The following is a 12,039-nucleotide window of genomic DNA, read 5'->3' as shown; positions in this document are numbered from 1 at the left end:
AGGAAGGAGGACGATCACAAATTCTCCGCTGATGGAGGCTGGGGCTGTTTTTATTTTTTCTCTACTTGCAAACAATTTTGCAATAAACATCATTGCACAGAAATTCCTAGGAGTAGGATGGTAGGATTTAATACATGGACATTTGCTATCGTATCCAGATTGCCACAGCGCCCTCCGCGTCTCTCCCTGCAGACATACGTGCAGGAGCTCCCATGTCCACTCAGAACTTTCTCCACCTGCTTTGCTCCTGGGAACACCTTCTCCAACTTCTCCAGCCCTGGCCCCAAACCACAAAGTCTCAGATGCATTTGTATTTCCTGTTGCAATCTGGAATTACAAGTTGCTAAGAAGAGAGTCTCAGAATCAGGCTAAGTGGCTAAAAAGACTGCCCGGGGGGTGCCTTTTCCAGTGGGAGTCAGAGAGAGATCTTCAACACCCCCAAAAGGCCAATTTACCCCTATTCTTCCAACCACAGAGAATTTGCTTTTTTTCTCCCCTCGCTCAGCTGTGAAAATAAGGCACGGTGCGGAGATGGCATTGAAAACAGGCCCTGAGGTTACAAATGCTGAAGGGCCAGTTGGAAAAGCTTTCTCCTGACCACTATCTGGTACCAGGAACGAGAAGGCTGCTACCCTGGGAGCCCTCTGCCTCCCACCCCATCCTGGGCCCCACCCAGCCCACCCCGGCTCACACCTTGTCCGTATCCCCTGGTGGTGGCCACCACCTGCCGGCCGGACTCCTGGCTTCCATTCCACGCCTGCTCCGCTGCCAAACTTTCCTTTTCATAAATGGCCTTGTTCAAGAAGGCGATTTCTTTTCATCAGCAGGCACGGCATCTGCAGCAGGGTTGAGGCGTAATTTAACTTTTTTCTCATCACTTAGGGCTTATTTGTGCTGTTTACTTGGGGAAAGGGGAAGGGCTGCTAAGATCTCAGAGATTCACAGCTAGTGCGCATGCGGTGTCTGACTTAACCTTGGCATTCAGAGATGCTTTTGAAGATGGTTTATGCTATCTTTCCAAGACTGACCTAGTGAGTTATTTAACTGAGGATTTTGCAACAGAATGTTTTCCATTATTTTATCTTCCAAGGCAAGTGATATTTTTCTTTTGTAACAAAATAGATGGATAGCAAACTCTTTGACACGAGCAGTCATTATTATTCATCAACTGATTATGAGGTGTCAGCTGTCAGACTGGACTCATCATCTCACTCTATCTGCTCAGGAGTTCTGTAAGTGACCCATTTTACAGGTGAGGAAACTGAAGCATCAAGAAGTTAAGCAAATATTAACCACAATATATAAAAAATTGATAAAAAACCAAATTTCTTTCATATAGCACTGCAAACTATATTCAATATCTTGTAATAACCTTTAATGAAAAAAGAATATGAAAACAAATACACGTATATATATGCATGACTGGGACATTATGCTGTACACCAGAAATTGACACATTGTAACTGCCCATATTTCGATTAAAAAAACACCAAAGAAGTTAACTTACCCAATCTTACAGAGCTAGTAGTCAAGGGCAGACCTGGGATGCAAACCCAGTACTCCTTTCCTTTGTAATCATAGTTTTTGCTGCCCACAGGTCCCACAGGTCAGCCTAGCAAAGCTGGACCTGGATGTCCCAGAATTCCTTTCTAATACGGTTCTGGGTTGACACTCATCATATGCGACATTCGGCTCAAGGTTTCAAAGGCACAGGTGAAGAAGCTACAGTCATGTGATGCTCTGAAGCCGGCGCATGGCACCAGGCAGAGTGGCCGCCCCACATGCTGTTGCTGATCTGCTGCTCATCTCGTGGGGTCGGGGTCAGCACTCAGACCCGCAGACCCCGCAGCTCCCACCAAACCACCTTGATCTGGGCGAGGTGCATGTGCAGCCCCATGGGGAAGGACCCCAGGTTCTCCTGCTGGTCACTGTGGCATGGAGATCGGGAATGGGAAAGACGCAGGTTCCAGTTTGTCCCCTCTCTCTTTTCCACAGCAGCTCTCCTTTTTGATTGCTGAACTGGCTGAGCCTTAGAAACTTCTGGTTCATGCTAGATGCACAGAGATAGCCCGCACAGAAACCCTGTCAGCTCCCACACTGCATGAGGTCATGGAAGGATGGAGCCTCTCTTCTGCATCACTTCTTTGTAAGGGCTCTTGTCCTCTGAGGGGACCCTGACTGATGCCCAGTTGTTGAATTTTATTTGGAAAGTGGCTTGTTCCCCTCTCCCTAAATTTGACAAATTTAGCCAATAAAAATACGGGATGCCTAATTAAATTTGAATTTCACACACACAAAATGAATACTTTTAAAGTATATTTCATGCAATATTGGGGACATACTTCTGCTAAAAACATTTGAAATTCAAATTTAATTGAATGAGAGCATCCTGTGTTTTATCTGGCCAGCCTAGCTCCATCCCCCTCCATTCCTGCCATTCCAGAGACCCACATAACTGAGCCTCTTCCATTTACCAGACATGACACAAAGAACATTCGAGTAAGTACCTGATCAGCATTGAGAGCCTTGGAGGGTGGAGTAGGACAGGCTGAGTTTGGTCCTCAGTTTCCCCTTCTTAAACTACACTGTAAAGCTGGGAAGTCCCCAAGGAAACTCAAGTCCACACACTGATCATCACTGCCTAAGGATAAAGTCCCAGTTCCTTAGTGAGGCATCCAAGGGCCTGGCCTGCCACCTCACCTCACCTCCTGCCCACCTAGGACCTGCTATCCCCTTAAAAGACAGTCTCTTCTCACCTGTCAGTCTTTACCTTTACTCTTCTCCTTGCCTGGAACGCCTCTCTATCCCTTGAATGTCATTTAGACTCCTATTCACCATTTTCATCTTTAATGCCACCTCCTCCCAGAAGCCTTCCCTGATCACTGCAGGCAATGAGGCACCTGCCTTCACTTATCTGTCCCTTTGGGCTTCTTTCACCTCGATTACTGTGGAATCACTACTTATGCATGTTTACTATGCTTTTAAGACAAAAGAAGAGAAAAGAAAGATGAATGATTAAATAAGGCATCAGTGGCCCAGGGGGCACATACGTACCCCGAGTGACTGGAAAATACAGGTAGGAATCTGTTCTCTGGGGCTCAGTCCCCCTGGTCTCTCATCTTACAACTCCCTGAGGATAAGTGTAGAATTTAAAGATAAATACATTTTGTTTCTTTTTAAACTAGGAGTATAGTGGTCAACAATGAGGAATAGAATGACCAGGCTTGCCTAAATTCAGATTCCAGCTCTACCACTTATTAGCTGTGCAACCTTGAGCAAATGGCTGACCCCTCTGTGCCTCAGGCTCCTCATCTATAAAATGGGTGTAAGAAGAACACCAACTCCATAAGGTTGTTAAGAGAATATGTTTACAACACGTGACTGCTCACAGCATTACCACCTCATATTACACCAGACCCATTAGCTCTAGGAAGGAAGAGCCACCTGCTCCAAGGCGGCAGAAAAAAATCGACTGTGCCGGACTCACTGGGGATGACATGTTGGTCTCCAATCTGGTGTCTCCTAAGCATGTGTCAAGTGTAATATTTATTGTACTTGAACTTTGCTTTCCAAGCTGACTCCACTGGATAGCACCGTTAGGGGAGTATAACCAGCAGGTAGTCCTGGGTTAAAATCCCCATGCTGCCGTTTCGAGGGGTGTGACCTTGAGCAAGTCAGTTCAGCCTTGTTCATTCCACCTGTCAAATGGAGACGCAGCTGCCCACCTTGCAGGGCTGTGTGGAGTCAATATCTGTGTTAAGACACTGGATACCTGGCTGCTTCATTGTTTGACTACCATACGGCTGTTGTCACACAGTGTTGCATTTTCAGTTTACGTGTGGTTACCCCCGACAACTGACCCCTTGAGAACAGATGTTAGTTCCAATTAGCCCAGATTTCCAAGGTTAAGTCTACTGAGAATCGAGGAGGCATCCACATATGTGGAAGGAAAGAGAGAAGGAAGGAAGGAAAGAAGGAAGGAAGGCCCTATCTCTTTCTCCTTCCGCCCCAGGCTTGTCTGACAAGGTTCCGATCAGAGGAATGGAGCCACAGCTCACGTTCACTCTCATATCTCTTTCTGGAATCACAACTTAGGTTCGTAGCTGTCTAATTTATTATTATATGGTGCAGTGCAGGGTAATTATATGCTGTGGCATAATTTGTTATAACTTGGGCTCAGGCCTATAACTGTATAATTTATTATTATACAGTACCGTGCTGAATAATACGAAGAGTATATAATTTATTTCAGGCTTACGAGCCTAACCTGTAATCCAAATGCAGTTCGCAGCCTATGCGGATGAGCTCATGTTTCTACGGAAACCTGAATGTAGAGATTTTCTTCATTTCTAATTGCTTTCCATGGCTTCTCAGAACTACTCCTGGCCACCAATTGCCAAGTTCCTGGGACTCTTTTGGTTTTTTTGGTTGTTGGGTTTTTTTTTAAATTATCATTATTTTTATTGAAATACTGTCAGTTATGTGTCAGTTTCTGGTGTACAGCACAATGTCTCAGTCATGCATATACATACATAAATTTGGGGACTCTCTTTTGAGCAAGGCTGAAATCTCAGGCAGCCCTGGGGGCCAGACTGAGTGGGGCTTACACATTGGGTCATAGAAAAGGTGGCTGTCACCCAGAGCTGTCACCTTGCCCAGTGAACAGTGGGAGGCCATAGCTTGCCTGGGAGGGTGTGGGCCACAGGTGCAGAACCATGGTCAAATCCAATTTCTTGGGTTGGGAACAGCAGGATCCCCAGCTTGCGATTTCTCCGTGCATATATTTGATAACTATTCTTTGTTCTGTTCACAATGATGAGAATCCATCACTGATCGAGAAAAGGGGTCTCCCTGTTGGAGACTGCATCCTGGGAGTTGAGAGCTTACACCTCAAAATTCCTCAAAGTGTGGTCCCTGGACGTGTACCATCTGGGACCTGGCTGGAAAACCAGAATCTCAGCCACCTTGACCTGCCGGATCAGAGTCTGCATAGTAACAAGAACCCCTGGTGATTCATAGGCACTCAAGAAGCCCTGTTTGAGTTTCTACATGATTTAGGGAAACTATTTCCTTTTGTACATCACCCTACCTTGCAAATATATACCTGCTCACTGAGCTTTAAAACAGAGTTCCTTCTCCCTGGGGACTTTTTTCTTTTTTTTTAAAGATGGCTTCTTTTTTTTTTCCTCCTGGTCACAAGTGTTTACTGTGTAACTTTTGGAAATGCCAAAAAAAAAAAAAAAATTTCACAAAGAAGAAAATCAAAATCACACACAGCATCCCACCATCCAGAGATGATGCTGTTGATATTTGAGTGACTAACTCATAAGACATTTTTTATATATCCATATACATTTTTAAAATCAAAACTGCAGGCAAAAGTGGAACTGGGTAGAAGGTGGAAGGCTTGCTCATACACAGCTCCCACCCCTGCAGCGCTGCTCAGAAGGCCTGGAAATTAGCACATCGAACAAGGTCCAGGTGATGCGGAGTTCCTGGCCCAAGGACCACATATCGGGAACTGCCGGCCTGACGACTCAGGTCGTGGACGCTGGGATTTGGCTGGAATCCTTCACCTTCCACCTGCCTACGGGGCAGTCAGTCACCTCGCCCTGCTTCAGCTTCTATTATCCAAGGACAGCACCTGCCTCAGAAGATTATTGTAAGAATTAAATGGGTTAATTAAATAAATAAAGCACATGGGAAGAATTAGTTCTGATTAATATGCATATAATTTTCTAATTGCGTTTTTGCAACTCAGCAATTGTTCATAAACACATTCTAAGTCATTCTTCTTCTGCGTGTTTGTTTCTAAAGGCTGTGGGTTTGGCTTTTGAATGGATGCGTTTATCACAGCCCAGTGTTCAACTAATATAATATAAACAGCGCTGTGATGAGCATTCTCCTGGATAAATCATGGTGCACCTGTCCGATTATCTCCTCGGGATAGAACGCTCTAGTTGTGAAATTGCTGAGTCAAATGGGATGAACGTATTTAAGGCTTTTGATAAGCTTTGCTAAATGGCCTTCCAGAAAAATAGCTCTGATTTATAATGCCATGAGCAGCATATGAGAGCATCTTTTCCTTGTACTTTCAACGATATCTGTGTTGTTTTTTAAATTATGCTAATATTTTGTTTGTTAATTTGAGTTTTTGCAATGACTGTTCAAGTTGAATAGACCCCCTCCGATAGCCTAGCACTTAAAAGAATTTTTTTTTAAATCCCTCAAAGATTGTGTTTACATGATGTCAACCAGCCCCTTTCCCCTCTAATGAGCCAACCCCATCTTGGCATCCTCCGCGCTCCTCACGCTGGGGGAGCAGGCTTCATCTCACAGTTAACAGCTGCTGACTGAAATCTCACCTGAGCTGCTGGTAACATAGCTCCCACTTAATAGACAGATGTGGACTGGAGAAGGCATGGAACAGTAAGAGGGCAAACAGAAGGAGAGAAGACATTTGTTCCACCAAAACTCCCTTATCATCTCCCACAGGTCAGGCCCTTTGCTAAACAGGAATGGGTGGAGATGAAAAAAAAAGAGGGATCTCAAAGCAGAGGGAGAGGGGAAGGAGCATACAGGAAACACACACAAAATGCAGCAAAATATAACAGTGTCGAGAGGGACAAGCGGGTGGGAATTTCAGGTAAGAAAAGACACTGGCTTTGAAGTCAGAGGGGACCTGGATTCAAATGCTGTTTCTTCCAGCTCCTAGCTTTGGGCAGGTTGCCTAACTTCACTGAGTCTTTATTTTGGCACCTGTAAAAGGTGAAGACTATTTTGAGGCTTAAACTAGTTAAAATAACAAGTAAAAAAATATCTAGAAAAAGATGGGTTAAGAGTCTCAAAATGGTCACCCAAAGGCCAAATATAGCCTGTGGAAGATCTTGTTTGCTCCATCCAGTGTTTTAAAACAATTTAAAGAGGAATTAGGATGGTTTAGGTCAGTAGTTTTCCATCCTCGTTGCCCAACAGAAACATCTTGTGATATATTGGTTCCCTGGGAAGAAATCTAGGCTCATTCATTGAGCTTTGAGTTTATCTCCTTCCCTGAAACAAAAAAGTGGGCAAAATATATGAAACAACAGTTTTAAAGACATTGGGCATCTGACAGCAAAGGCAGTGATCCCTGAGAGACAGAAAACAAAAGAGGGGGGCCCTACGACTGCCCCCAGCTTACTATCTGGAGAGAACTTTCAGACCACGGTGCAGGAGCGGGGATCCTGGTGGAACCCCATGGTCTCCTTAAGTGAGAAGCTGCAGCCAAGAGGCCAAGGTGGCCGCCATTCACAGGGCGGAGTATCATTGAGGAGAGAGCTGTACAGAAGGAGAGTGTGTAAGAGGGAAGGACTGAGAGAGAGAGAGAGAAGGAGCCAGCTCTGGAGATCTGCAGTGAAGCCCTCGAATCTCCATCTGAGGATTGATGAATATGTCTGTATTAGCCAGGGTCTTCCAGAAACAGAACCAATAGGATATGTTTACAGATGACCTTTGAACAACATGGGTTGGAGCTGCGCGGGTCCATTTTACACAAATTTTCAACTGTGTGGAGGGTTGGCATCCCGAACTACCCTGTTGTTCAAGAATCAACTGCATTTACATAAGATGAGAGGAGATTTGTATAGGAATTGGCTCATGTGGTTATACAGGCCAAGAAGTCCCACAATCTGCCGTCCGCAAGCTGAAGACCCAGGAGAGATAGTGAAGTCATTCAGAGTCTAAAGGCCTGAGAGGCAGGGATGCTGACAAGAGCAAGTCCTGACCCAAGTCTGAAAGCCAGGAAGAAACCAGGAAGAAAGCCAGGAGCGCTGATGTCTGATGTTCAAGGGCAGAAGAAGATGGATGTCTCAGCTCAAATTCACCTTTCTTTCACCTCTTTGTCCCTCAAGGGATTGAATGAGACCTGCCCTCACGTCAGGGCCATCTTCTTAACTCAGTTCACGCATTCAGATACTAACCTCTTCCAGAAACATTCTCACAGACACACCGAGAAATAATGTTTCACCAGGTCTCTGGGCATCCCTCAGCCCAGTCATGCTGACACAAAAACTTCACATCACGACGTGCATGTGTGGAAACTACCTGAGGTTGTCCCTGTCATAAGTCTATCACCTGTCAATTTGACACACATACAGTTAATCTCCAAGTAAAGACAATAAAAGGTCATGATTCTGTCTAACGTGATAAAATCACCCTGCAAACAACCCAAAATGCATTACTGTCTTCCCCAGGAGATAAATTTCTTGGGTGATGTTTACTCTTCTCCTGATATCCCATAACTTTACGTCAGTACTATGTAAGGTCAATACGTCTTATGTTACGTGATAATGTAGTAAGAATAGAAAAAAACAAAGACATTTGCTTAATCTGTATATATGTACACACACACACTCATCATGAGATAAGGAGGAAATACTCGTGACAATGACAGTCCTCATTCCTATAACTGGATCTGCTGGATCATGTGGCCCGAGTGGCAGAGAACTTGTGAGGTGGGAAGCTCCATGAAAAAGACCAGCAGGACCCCCAGGCAGGGCCACTACTCTCCTGCCAACACCATCCAGTTCCCTGGCCCGGTGGCATTATCTCACTTTTTGCCTCTGAAATGGCTTACTTCTAGGAAAGTGGAACTTACCCCTAAGATTCTATTGGTTCCCTGAGCTAACTCCTGATTGGTCCATTTCTATCACTCCTGATTGGTCCATTTCTATCACTCCTGATTGGTCCATTTCTACAAAGCTCGTTCCTAATTAGTCAACTTTTGTTACACCATATTTGCATATGACGTTGCAAAGTGTAGACTGGCAGCCTATAAAAGCCTGTGTAAACCTACAGACGGGGTCCAGAGCTTGGAATGTTAACTCCTCTGGGCCCGCTGGCATAATAAACCTGAGTTCTCTAACTCTTCAAGTGCTTCTTAGTGTCTCGCCCAGATTCAGGTTGCTGTCACAATTGAGCTCTACCACTGAGCTGTAACACATATTTTGCTGCAACACTTGCACAACAGCCAGAAATTGCAGCAGGAAGTTCTCTTGTTCTGGGCCTCATTCAAAACGAGCAGCTTTTCAGGTCACTCAGTAAATGAGCTGGAGTAACATCCCCAAAAGAGAAATACATTGCCTCCAAAATCCAAAGAGGTGCAGTAGGCACTGTGCCTCTTTTATGGTTATAGGAGGGGCCAGATGCAACAATTTATTCTTCACCTTAGAAGGGGTGCCTTGATATGCCCCACTCCACTGGACCCCTAGAAATTTCACCAAGGTCAAAGACCCTAAATTTTTATCTAATTGACTTCCCACCTTCTAACACACCAGTGTCTCACCAGTAAGTCCAGAGTAGTCGCTACTTCCTGCTCACTAAGACCTGTCAGCATCTCATCAATGTAATGGACCAGTGTGATATCTTGTGGAAAGGCTGTTAAGAGCCCTACAAACTAAATGATGACATCGGGCTGGAGAGTGGCTATACCCCTGAGGCAGGAGAGTGAAAGTATATTGCTAGCCTTGCCAGCTGAAAGCGGACTGCTTCTGTTGGGCCTTCTAGGAATGTGTGAATAAAAAGGCCTTTGCCAAATCAATAGCTGAGTACCAGGTACCAAGGGATGTGTTAATTTGCTCCAGGAACGAAACCACATCTGGTACAGCAGCTGCAACTGGAGTTACCACTTGGTTAAGCTTATGATAATCCACTGTCATTCTCCAAGATCCATCTGTCTTCTGCACCGGCCAAATAGGAGAGTTAAAGGAGGATGTGGTGGGAATCACCACCTCTGTATCTTTCAAGTCCTTGATGGTGGCACTAATGTCTGCAGTCCCTCCAGGGAGGTGGTATTGCTTTTGATTTACTATTTTCCTAAGTAGAAGCAATTCTGATGGCTTCCTCTTGGCCGTTCCCACTATAATAGCCCTCACTCCACAGGTCAGGGAACCAATGTGGGGATTCTGCAAGCTGTTAAGTATGTCAGTTCTGATTTTGCATTCTAGCTCTGGGGAAACAACCAGTGGGATGGGTTTGGGGACCTACTGAGAGACAGATCTCATCTGAAACTCCATTGATCACCTGACCTCCATAAGCCCCTACTCTGGCTGTGGATTAGAGGGATATTTGGGGTCTCCTGGAATGACTGTCAGTACAGAGCCAGTGTCCAGTAGTCCTTGAAAGTTCTGATTATTTCTTTTCCCCTAATGAACAGTTGCCCTGGGAAAAGGCTGTCGGTCCCTTTGGGGAAGGCAGGGAGAAAAGATTAACAGTATACATTTTCCAGAGTGTATATCAAGATCCTTCTTCAAGTGGACCTGGCCTCCCCTTCATTTAAGGGGTTCTGGGTCTGTAAATTGACTCAAGTCTGGGAATTAATTGAGGGGCCTGGACTCCATTTTTATGATTCAAGTTTGATTTGTGTTCACTTGACCTCAACTCTTCGGTGAGGTTCAAGTAAGAGCTCAGCAGGTTCGCTGTCTGTTTCACTTCTAGGAATACCATCATTAACTAGCGTGGTATTGACCAGGTCTACATGAGTCACACTATTCTGAATGCTTTGGTGCTGTTCCACCATGGTAACCACACCTACCTTGCCTTTGGTGGTTGAGTGTCACCATTTGTCCCCTGCCACCCCAGGACCCAATTTCTTCCATTGCATTTAGCTTTTCCAACTGAGTGGCTTCAGTTCCCACCAAAAGGTCTGGCCTCCAGAGAAGAGTGATCGTGGAGCTCTTCAAGGATGCTGGGACTCCTCTGACAAATTCATTTCTCAAAGTATTGGTGAAAGGTATGTCTTCTGGACCCTCTCATGTGAGTGAGTGGGTATTAAACGACAAATCCACTGTAATATCTCACCCTCCCTAAGCCTCTGAGCCCCTTCTTCTACATTAAACCAAGGGAGGTTGGGCATTTCCAGTTCATCTACCACCTTTTGGTCCACGTTTCAGCTGACCAATCAAACAAACTGTTAGAGTTCTTTCTACCTCCCCAAACAGCACCATTAAATGCAGAATCTCTGTTTAGTGAGCCCATGTCAGTAAATTCAGCCTGATTCAATTTTATGTTCCTTCCACCATTATCCCACTCCCTTAAGTATCTATTCCGACACATGTTCCCTGGATTTCTGTCTGTATAAACTAGAAAACTCACCTAGATCTTTTGGAGTGTGGTTCACCTCCTCTCGGATCCCGCTTTGTACCTCACCTTCTGGGGCTGATGGAACTTGAGTCTAGTTAACCGTCTAGAAGGAGAGAGCGGTGGTGGGGCTGGGTCCCAAGAAGAATCAGCATTGTCATGCATGAAATCTGCCTCAGGGGAGGCCATTACAGTTTCCCCAGGCAGTATGGGGTTAATTCCCTCAACCCAGGTAGAAAGGACTATACCAAGGGGGTGGGGAGCCACTTCCACTGGGGGTGGGAAGATCTCTTCCACTGGAGATTGGGAGATGTCTTCCACTGGCAAAGAAGGTCATCAGAATTTAGGGGTTTAATGTCCCCACCTTCATCAGGGTCTTCCTACACGTCCACATCCCAATTCACAGGATCTTGTTCTTTCCCAGTCAATGTCTTCACTTTAACAGCAGTTACCTGGTGAGGCTGAGTTCAACTTGCACTGTATTGTAATTCATCTAGCCGTAGGATGATGTTCTGCATTTGATCTGTAGCAGTTTCAGCCCCTTCGGGGCACACCTGGATGCTCTTCAATCATTTAGGCCACGCTTGAGATGGGAATTTGAATCCCTGAGCTCACCCTTTCCCTCCACCACTTTGACCCGCAGCATTAGAAGCAACCAACCAACATTATTATAGTCTTAATTTTCCCAAAATGTTTGAAAGTATCAGATTCGGAGTCACCCAGCTTTTTGTTTCTTATAAGTGGCCTATTAGGACTCTCCAACGTAGACGTTTTGCATAAGAAGTTCACACCACAGACTGTCAGTGTTCTCTTTACTATGAGGGATTCATTAGTATATATAAATCTAATCGCATTAGAGACCCAATTCCAGAAACCTCAGAACCAATTCGAAAAACTGGTTCTTAAAATTCTGTTCTTGTAGAA

Source organism: Camelus bactrianus, chromosome 19, assembly GCF_048773025.1.
Source record: "Camelus bactrianus isolate YW-2024 breed Bactrian camel chromosome 19, ASM4877302v1, whole genome shotgun sequence".
Lineage (NCBI taxonomy): Eukaryota > Metazoa > Chordata > Mammalia > Artiodactyla > Camelidae > Camelus > Camelus bactrianus.
This window is presented reverse-complemented; position numbering follows the sequence as displayed.